Source organism: Nyctereutes procyonoides, unplaced genomic scaffold (genome assembly GCF_905146905.1).
Source record: "Nyctereutes procyonoides isolate TBG_1078 unplaced genomic scaffold, NYPRO_anot_genome, whole genome shotgun sequence".
NCBI lineage: Eukaryota > Metazoa > Chordata > Mammalia > Carnivora > Canidae > Nyctereutes > Nyctereutes procyonoides.
Window position 1 is genome coordinate 43,984,678 of NW_026575043.1, and position 10,934 is coordinate 43,995,611.

A 10,934-nucleotide genomic window follows, 5' to 3' on the forward strand; every position below is an offset into this window, starting at 1 on the left:
AGAGGGCTGAATGATTTTTATTAGCCTTGGCCACTTGCCTTGTTTATGTTACCTGACATGTTCCATAGGCACTCCCAGAACCCAGTGATGCAAAAAAAAAATAATGATAAAAAATAAAAATGTGTCTGCCTCAGGGAACTTACAGGAATGAGATTAAACTTGACAACTATGAGAATCCTCCGCTGCCCCTCTTCCCCCACCCCGAGACCTGGTAGCAGGTAGAAAGAAGGAAGGAACAGCAAGTGCAAAGCAGGTGAACAAGCTTGGCACAGTTGGGAAAAATGGTAAGAAGCCCATGTGGCTGGGGCAGAGAAGAGGGAGCGTGGGGGCGGGGGATGAATTTGGAGAGCAGGTTCAGGCCTCTTCAGTCATGGGGAGGAGTTTTGTGCTAAGTGCTGGACATGGGCAGAGGCCCGTAAACAAGGCTCTGCTGTTGATGATCGTGCTGGCTGGGGTAGGAGGGGGTGGCAGCCAGCACCAGCAGGGGAGAAGACAGGCAGGCATGGCTGGCTTTTACCTGAATGATTAGTATCACTCAGGTACTCAGGTGCCCAGGAGGCAGCGAGTGGGTCATTTGAGAAGGTTTTAATAAAAGGGTTGGGCCAAGTTTAAGAGGTGTGCAAGGCTAGTAACAGGAGGAGCTGTTACCTGTCTAGGCCTGAAGGGACAGGGGAGAGAGGGGCTACCAGAATCTGGAGGTAGAGGTATTGTTTAGAGAGGTCTGTTCTCTTCCCATAAGGGAAGCAGTCGGCCTAGGGGACCCCACAAAGAAGCTGGGAACCTCACTCTCCTCCTGCTCTTCTATCTCCTGCTGGGGCTTCCCCTGGACCCTACCTAACTGGATGCCAAAGGAGAGGGGGCCCATTGATGGGGACCACACAGGTCAGCTTCCCTAAAGGCAGGCACAGGGAGGAGAAAGCCAGAGAGTGGATGTCGAGAGGCAAAAGGAAGATAACTCCAGGACACGGAAAGAGAAAATTGCACCCCTACTTGGACTAGGAACTACACTGAGGTGTAGTGTCTAGTGACATTATCATCCAACTCTTCTGCCTTCAGGGTAGGATAACCTCCTGGTTTCAGGAAGCCCAGAGATCAAAGCAAGGAAACAACTTCAGGATCTGGTTTTGAAGATAAGCCATTCAGATGTGGATCAGAACTGCCAAGATGGAGCAAGAGGCACCTTCGATTGGTCGGGAGTCCCTCGAGAGATGTCCCTGATCTGCTATTACTGGAATTTGCAACTCCTGTAAAAAGCTGCCGGGGGCATGACTCACCAAGTTGATGTCCAAACCACTGCCTCCATAGCTCACCATCCTGTCCCTTGAATCTCCTCCCTCTTTCTGCAGCTGCAACCCGAGAGGCATTTGCTCCCTCCAGGGAGGGGCCCTGGGTCCTTGCCGGGCCAGCTGCCTCTGCACACTGCAAGTAGCCAGAATTTCCTGGATTCCAGGGAGAAAGAAGTATGCCTGGAAGAGACCAGACAGCCTAAGCCTCCTCATGGTCGGTCACATTCCTAGAGGGAGAAGGTGAGTGCCACCGAGCAGCACCTGAAGTCACGTGGATCACTGTTATAAGCTCTGGCATAATAAATTTAGGACAGCTCCACGGTGCTAAGTCTTTTTGGCATTTCTCATTAATTAATTTGGTTCTCGTGCATCTGGGAAATTGCAACAGCCTGAATCAGATGCATTAGGGGTTAGTGTAGTTTTGTTTTTCCTTTTTCTTTTTGCAAGCTTCATTTTTACTGTATTTTTGCCTGCATTTTCCTCCTGGTTATACCTGTCTAAGGTGGTAATTTACCAGCCCTGCCAGATTCTATCTAGCTGATCTGGCAGTGGCGTGGGAGGGTGGCCAGGTCATGATGTGGTTGTTATAAACTCAACTTGCTGGTTGACACATACGCCCTACCTAGAATTGAAAGGCTGTGTACTCAAAGTTCCTCTGAGTCTATAGCTGGCAGAGTCATCATGATTTTCGTTAAACCTGAGATGTACTGGTCAGAATTTTTTTTTTCCTTTACAAACTCTCATTTCACTTGGAAGAAAACAAGGAACTTTAGACTCAGATCTAGCTTTGAATCCCAGCTCCATCCATCACTGACTGGGTGATCCTAAGCATGGGTTATCCTCTGAGCCTCTGTTGGCCATCTGTTCAAATGGGCTTACTACCTACCTCACAAGGGTAGGATTAAATGGGATCTCATAGGCAAATCACTAAAACGATGTCTGGTTTAGAGGTGATTGCAAATATTCATCTCCTCCGGTCCCCAGCCTCCTCTGCATCAAAGAGTATACATTTTAACCTTTTCATCCAAGCCGCCAACATGAGGATCTTGCTTAACCACAAGAGGAGTTAGCATGATGGTGAAGTTCAGTGCTGTTCACAGAGTTCATCATTCCTGTAGCTCCCTTCCTCCAGCCATCAGGGAGCCTTTGCAGGTTGTATCATGCAAGTGGGATGTTGGAAGTGCCATCTTGATTTAGGAAGTCGAAAATCCAGAGCCAAAAACTGGAAGGAAGTGCAGCATGTGGGTGGGTGGAGGGTCACAGAATATGAGGGTGTGGGGAGTCTTGGGGGACCAGGAAAGGGTGTGAAAAATTGTGAAAAACTGCTGAGAATGGCTGAGAAGCAACCCTAATGAGGCTGGGCATGGAGTGTTGGAGAGGTCTGCCTGGCACACGGGAGGCCCTAGGTAAGTGTCAGTGAAGGAATGAATTTGGAGGAGGAGGGAGGAGGTCTGGGAGATGGGCAGAGCAGTGGGGAGTCTCAGGGGACTTGGAAGGATTGGGTTTCTGTTCAGATGTCACTTATCAGAGAAGTCCCTGTTGACCATGGATGTGCAACGGCATTCCATCGGTCCTCTTGAGAGCCTACCTTCCCTGTGGTGCTTGTCACCAGATTGCACATTTGTTGTATATTTATCTGTTTATTGTTGGTCTCCTCCACTAGGATACAAACTCCAGAAGGGCAGGGGCTTTGTCTCCTTTGTCATCCTCTATGACTCCAGTGCCTAGAACAGAGCTTGGCATGCAGCAAGCCTCAGTAGGTATATTTAAATACATAATTGAGTACAAGAGAGTGATTGCAGGGATTGGTGGGTATGGAAGGGCTCAGGAGAAAGACCTGCAGTGGTTCTCAACTTTAAGACGACTCAGTATCACCAGGGAGTATGTCAAATTGCAGCGTCTCTGGCCCTGGTCCTGACCAGAATCAGAGTTTCGGGGTGGAACCTGGTAGGGGGCGTGGTCTGCCTTATCAGGAGCTTGAGTGGTCCTGGTGCAGAAGCTTTGAGCTCCACATTTGAGAAACACTGGCCTTGCCTTATAGAAACTGATGGATCCCTCAATCATTCTCTCTGCTGGAATGGACGTCTCCTCTTCACTTAATGTCAGAATCACTTTGTAATATCCAAGCATCTGATTTATCATCTCTTCCCATCTTTACATACCACCTTGGTGAAGCCCTCTGAGAATAACTTGATAGGAGAGAACTATCTCCCCAAACTGCTCTATTCCAAGATGGCATTCCTGGGCTCCCCGAATACTTTTTGCTGGTTTGCACACTATGCAAATGCTGAATTTTTACCTGTAGGCTTTATAATCTCTAGTCTCTTCATTCTAAATGATCCTGTGTGCTCAGAGTGCCCACTTTAGAGAGTAACCTTGAGAAGTGGGAATTGCAACTTGGACTTTCCATCTCTTAATGCCAGCTGTCCAAGAGATGCTCCATGAATGCTCTTAACTTACTGACCAATTCACAGCCACAGAGGGGCACTGAATCCATGTTTGAAATGTGACCATGGTGATGATTGCAATAATAGTAACAGCTTGTTGGATATACAGCCTCCAAGTTTCCTCCTTTCTAAAAGCCCGGTGGGTTGATGTAAGGAAAGAAGAATTTTCCTATTGTTACGTAACTTCCCCTTTCTCTTCCCTCTTCTTTGGCTGGTTTTCCTGCCCCACATATATATTCATTGAGTCTCAAGAAGTATATGCCTTCAGTATAAATGTTGAGGTGGACTTTTCAGGGAAAGCAAAAGGGCAGGGGGCTGACATGCCTCTGCTGACTCACTTTACATTTATTTATTTTTTTTTAAATTTTTAAAATTTATTTATGATAGTCACACACAGAGAGAGAGGCAGAGACACAGGCAGAGGGAGAAGCAGGCTCCATGCACCGGGAGCCCGACGTGGGATTCGATCCCGGGTCTCCAGGATCGCGCCCTGGGCCAAAGGCAGGCGCCAAACTGCTGCGCCACCCAGGGATCCCCTCACTTTACATTTAAAGCATCAATTGGCCAGACAGATAGCTCTTGTCCTCTGAATTTGTGGAAATGTTATTTTACTCCTATGCTCATCATGGATGAGAGAACAGGGGTGAAAAATGAAAATTAGAATCACCACACCTGGCTGTTGGGTGTTGCGGGTGGTGATGCGTGTGTGTGTGTGTGTGTGTGTGTGTGTGTATTGCAGGAAAAATCTTATCTTCATGAAAAGGCTTTTGACACCCCTTCAGTTCTTCCTTCCAGCCCCAAACCAAAAACTCTTCCTGCCTTTCCAGTTTCTGTTGCACTTTCCTTCATTCTCCCAGAGCCCCTGTTCTGATTACTAGAAGCCAACTTTGATTCCTTTCCACTCCTGAGTATTTACACCATCCAGTACACTCTACCCTCCTTGCCTGTCCCACAACATCTCTTTTCTGCTATTTTTGCTGCCATAGGGGTTCCGAGCCATGCTGTCCCCTAGTCTGCATCTCCCCACACCCATTCATGCTACACACCATCCACAGATTAAACTTCTAAAGCTACTCCCTGGTTTCAAAGTTTCCCAAGTTACTCACAGAAAAGAGATGTATACTCATCAGCTTGGTTGTCAAGACCTTTCAAAAGAGAGCCTCAACCTACCTGGCTAAATGTTTCCTCTATACATTGGCATTTTCCTGCCTCTAGGTATTCCGTTGGGCTGTATCTGTGTCCAGGAAGGCCTTCCTTTGGTGTCTTATGTCCATAGAAATCTTGTTTTCTATTTTAGTTCTCATAAAGTAACCATAAATGAGGACTTTGGTTTAGCAAATCCTTACTGTGTGCTCCAGGCATAGTGTTAGGTATGGAGAATTACAGAAATGAGTCCACCATCTAGTAGAGGAGAGCCATGGGGGGTTCAGCAAACTGACAGGCTTCAACAATGCAGATTTCTGTATAAGGACAGAGAAGGGGGATCTGGCTGTTTGTGGGGCAGGGATGGTGGGGAGCTTAAAGAAGTTGAGAATGTCAGGGGACCATGGAGAGGCACAGCCAGTTGCTCCATCACTTGGGATATCTCTGGATGGGCTGCAGAGGAATATTGTGCCTTAGGCCAGTTCACCGAAGAGAGGAAGAGAGAGGTTCTTGATGATCATTGGCCCAAGTTTACCCTATGGGGCAAATCTGCACACTCACCTGGCCCTTTTGGGAAGCTGCTGGGGAGGCCAGATCCCAGGCGCTGTGACACTGATCTTTGTCCAAGTCTAGATGTGATGGCAGGAGCAGAGTCCCCAGGAGTCTGGTGCAGTCATGGACCTGAGTGGTAGAGCTACCATAGATCCTGCAAGTTGGATACAGATTGTGCCTGACCCCAATCTCACTCCAAAAGAGTCAAGGAAGCCAGCACTGGGGTGGTGGAGGTTTTGGCTGTAGTAGTGGTGACTGGGATTTCCAAGAGTAGAGCATCAATTGTAACTGATACAACCCACCCCCTTGAACTTTTTAGCTATGCTTATGCCTTCTTATGATGTCTGGCTTCCATACAATGCTATCTGACCTAAATTTTTGGAAAACAAAATATTTTGGAAAACATAATATTTGTAGGGTGGATTTGAAGAGGCCAAATTCAGGAGCAGAGAGGTTAGCTAGTGGGCTACTGCAGTAGTCTTAGCAAGAGATAAACATCTCAACTAGAACAGTGGTAGTAGCAATGGAGAGGAGAAAAAAACCTCAATAAGTATTTGGAAGATGAACTGAACAAGATTTTGGTGATTTTTTTTTTAAAGATTTCATTTAGGGATCCCTGGGTGGCGCAGCGGTTTGGCGCCTGCCTTTGGCCCAGGGCGTGATCCTGGAGACTCGGGATCGAATCCCACGTTGGGCTCCCGGTGCATGGAGCCTGCTTCTCCCTCTGCTTGTGTCTCTGCCTCTCTCTCTCTCTCTCTCTCTCTCTCTCTCTCTCTCTGTGACTATCATAAATTAAAAAAAATAAAGATTTCATTTATTCATGAGAGACACACAGAGAGACGTAGAGACATAAGCAGAGGGAGAAGCAGGTTTCTCGCAGGAAGCCTGATGCAGGACTCGATTCCCAGACTCTGGGACCATGCCCTGAACTGAAGGCAGATGCTCAGCCACTGAGCCAACCAGACATACCAAGATTTTGATGATTGATGAATCTGGGGATGCTAGTCACTGAATTATGTTCCCCCAAAATGCATGTAGAAGCCTTAATCCCTTATATGATGGTGTTTGGAGGTGGATCCTTCGGGAGGCAGAGTTACAGGAGGTCACAGGGCAGGACTCTCGCTAGGGGACTAGTGCTGTTCTATAAAGAGACACCAGAAAGCTTGCTGTCTCTCTTTCTCTCTGCCCTGTGAGAACAGAACAAGAAAGCATCCATCTGCAAGTCAGGAAAAGGGCTCTCACTAGGACCCAGCCATGCTGACACCCTGATCTCAGAGTTTGAGACTCCAGAACCAATAGAAAACTCATTCCTGCTGTTTAAGCCACCCATCTGTGGTATTTGGTTCGGGGAGTTTCAGCTGCCATGTCCAGGGGGATTGAGAAAGAAGAGTCAAGGTTGCTTCTGGGTTTCTACCTTGAGTAGGAAGGAAAAGTGGTGATTCCAACAAGTAAAGTGGAGAAGTCAGAAGTTATCCCACTAATGATTTGAATCAGGAGTAAAACCCGAGAGGATAGGGGGCCACCTGGCTGGCTCAGTCCCGAGAGCGTGTAACTCTGGCTTTCAGGGTTGTGAGTCTGAGCCTCATGTTGGGTGTAGAGATTACTTAAGAAATAAAATCTTAAACAAAACAAAACAAGACAAAACACCAAGAGGATAACTCCATACCCCTTCTAACGGGCCTTCCTATTCTAACGGTCAGAATAGGAAGATGTGGCTGCCAAGTTTTTTATATCATAATAGAGGAATTTTTAAATTCCAGTTTGTCCATTATTTTTTGAACTTCTTTTTTTTAATATGTTGAGTGTCTTCTCCAGGAGTTTAAAAGAAAATTTCATCTTATGGAATGCCAATCTCACAGCTGTTAAAGGAAGACATTATCTTTCGTTTCGCATTACTGCCTCACAGAGCGGATTGAAAAAATAGATATATAATCATGCGAGTTGAGGAGCTCTTTTTTAGCCCTGAGAGTAGGAGGTAGATTGGCATGCAAGAGATTCTGGGTTCACTTAGCAAGTGTATTAAGAGTCCTTTTGCTGTATTGTCCTGTCAAGATTTAAACTCTGTGAGCAGGAAGTAGGCTTGTGGCCATAACAAAATCGTGCCTGAAGTCAGGAGCCTGTGGAGCAGGGGATACGCTTCCCCCAATATCTCCCTTGAGCTTATTTTTAAAAGGACAGATTCTAGACAGGGTGTTGGGATCTGCAAATGGTGTCAAGCTGTTCTTATAATCATGCATCTCCCTTTGTCTTCCTTGCAAAGTTGTGCTATTGTTTCTCTTTCACATCAGGTCTTAGAGAAAGATACTGTAGGGATAGCTTTGGACATCTTGACTTGAAATTTCCAGCGGCTCTCTGTAAGTGTTTCTTCGTTTCCGTGGAAACCAGCAGTGTTTTGAAGAGGCGGTGACAGGTTCGGTACACACCAGCTACCATAGGGAGCGCATGTCAGTCTATGGGTGGAAGTCAAGTGCAAAATTTACCCCACCTTCTGAGGCTCTTTCTGACCTGCTCACCTTGACCTTCCAGAGAAAGAGAAGCAGAATGAGGAAGATGAAGCCATTTTTCCCCCAGCATTCCGGGCCTGCATCGTGTTCCTGTCTACATCACCAAGTTTTTCTTTGGCTCTCTGTCAAGCCACCAGCAGAGCAGATGCGGTGGCTGCTGTGTGTGAACGTGTGATCACAGCGCTAGGACGAGCTGGCTCTGGCAAGGGGAGGTTACGTGCCCATTGGCTGGTGTTTCCTTCCTTGTGGAATTCATTCCCCAGAGCCCTGGCTCATCTTGCTAGGGAATTTCAGGTTGGGTTAGTTCTTTAAGAATTCAGGAGGTTCACATCTTAGTGTGTGGGGGCGAGAGCCGGGCATAGATTCCTCACAAACCCTGAGATTCAGCTAGATTTGGGGGAGATGTTCTCAGCAGGTGTGTGACCCACCTGCCAAAGTCTGATTACAGGTGGACTGGGGATGGGGCACTGCCAGAGAAAAGTGATGTAGATCTTCCTCTGCAGCTTCCTAATGAGTTGGTGTGGCACAGGTTAAAAAAAAAATTCTCCATAGAAGATTCACCCAACAACATTGCTATTCCCACAGATGTAAGTGGAGACTTGCATTTATTTGGTCTGGATTTTACCAGCCATTTGGCCACAGAAGAAAGACCTTTGTCTTGTCACAAACTCTTGCCTTAGAATCTGCAGGAGATGCCACATGTCCTGTGGCTCTTACCATTTCTCCGCACCTGTATTCTTTGCCCTGAGTGATTTCTCGGGACAGCCCCATCGGTTGGCACAGGTGACAGTTCAGCAGTGTCAGGGAATTAACACCCTCTGAGAGCAGCCCTAACCAGATGACTGATGGGAGGTGAGGAGCAATTATATCTCTGCTCTCTCCCTGCTCGGAATGCAGAGACTAAGATGTGCGTCTACACTGGCTCTCAGGGTTCCCAGGTGGAAAAGAATGCCATTAAGCAAGTTATGCCCTTGCTTACTGCACCTTTTATCGACTGCCTCTTTTTCCCTGCCTCATTTCCCTGTGGATATTTCCTGCGTGGGCTTTTTATATATTTATTTTTCTTTTTTTTTAAATTTTTATTTATTTATGATAGTCACAAACAGAGAGAGAGAGAGAGAGGCTGAGACACAGGCAGCGGGAGAAGCAGGCTCCATGCACCGGGAGCCCGACGTGGGATTCGATCCTGGGTCTCCAGGACCGCGCCCTGGGCCAAAGGCAGGCGCCAAACCGCTGCGCCACCCAGGGATCCCATATATATTTATTTTTCATCTTATTTTCCCACTATTTTTATTGGGGTGAAATTCACATATTAACATAAAATTAACCATTTTACTTTATTTTGTTCAATTGTTTTTCTAAGTAGGTTCCATGCCCAGAGTGGAGCCCAACATGGGGCTTGGACTCACAACCTTGAGATCAAGACCTGAGCTGAGAACGAGTCCAATGCTTAACTGACTGAGCCCCCCAGGCACCCCTAAAACCATTTTGAAGTGAGCAATTCAATGGCATTTAATACCTTCACCATGTTGTGCAACCCGTCTCTATCTAAATCCAAATCATTCTCATCAGCCCTAAAGAAAAGTCCACACTCATTAAGCAGTTACTCTTCCTCCCTGTCCCTTAGCTCCTGGAAACCACCAGTCTGCTTCCTGTCTCCATGGATTTGCCTATTGTGGATATTTCCATAAAGAGAATAACATAATATGGTACCTTTTGTGTCTGGCTTCTTTCACTCAGGATAATGTTTTCTAGGTTTATTCATGTTTTAGCATGTGTCAGGACTTCATTCCCTTTCATGGCTGAGTAATATTCCACTGTGTGGCTATAACACAATTTACTTATCCATTTATCTATTGATAGACATTTGGGTTGTTGCCACCTTTTGGCTATTGCAAATAGCGCTACTATGAACATGCGCATACAAGTATGTTTAAGCTCCCATTTTCAATTCATTTGGGTATATACCTAGAAGTGGAATTGCAATATCCTATGATGATTCACTATTTAACTTTTTGAAGAATCACCTGATTGTTTCTGCATGGGTTATATGAAGGAAGTTTCCAATTTCTCCACATCCTTGCCAACACTATTTTGTTTTTTTACTTAATTGATTTTATTTTTAAAAAAATATTTTATTTATTTATTCATGAGAGACACATAGAGAGAGGCAGAGACACAGGCAGAGGGAGAAGCAGGCTCCACACAGGGAGCCTGATGTGGGCCTAGATCCGGGATCTCCAGGATCACACCCTGGGCCAACGGCAGGCACTCAGCTGCTGAGCCACCGAAGCATCCCTATTTTCTGGGTTTTTAAAATTATGTTTATCGTCATGGGAGTAAAGTAGTAGCTCATTAAGTAACTTTTTCGTGTGCTTATTCCCACCAGTTTTCTTTTAATTTTGAAAAATTTCAAATACACCGGAAAAAAAAATGTAAGAAAGGGAAAAAGAACAGAGGACACCTGCATGCCCTCCGTTTAGATTCAACATCTTTGATTCGTCTGAGTAGCTCTTGGTGGTGTCGTTGAACTTGTTCTTCTGTCTCGGGAATTTTCTGTAAACTGGAAGCTCTATCTAGAGGCCTGAATAGGGTGTGGTTAAACGTGTCAAATTAGCGTCTCTAATAATAACAGCAGAGTAGGGTATGGGCGCTCACCAGGGGCCCGTGGCTTCACGCACGTCTTCTCACCCAATCTCAGAATGATCCTGCGTGGAGGAGGCAGCAATTGTTTCTGCCCGCCCGGAATCCACAGCCCTCTCCTCTGGTGGCAACATTCTGATTTTGCTCTCAGAAACCACCCGGCCCTCCGATGGGCCGACCGCCCGCTTAGACGACGCTGCCCGCCACCACTCACACCTGCAGACGCACCTGACCTGGGTCCTGCAACCAGGGTTGCGCTGATTGGCCAGGGCGAGGCACGTGACCCAGGTTGGGCCAATGAGAGCCAGCCCCTGCGCCGCGGTAGTTAGGGAGGGGCGGGCTGCGTCCCTGATGGCAGG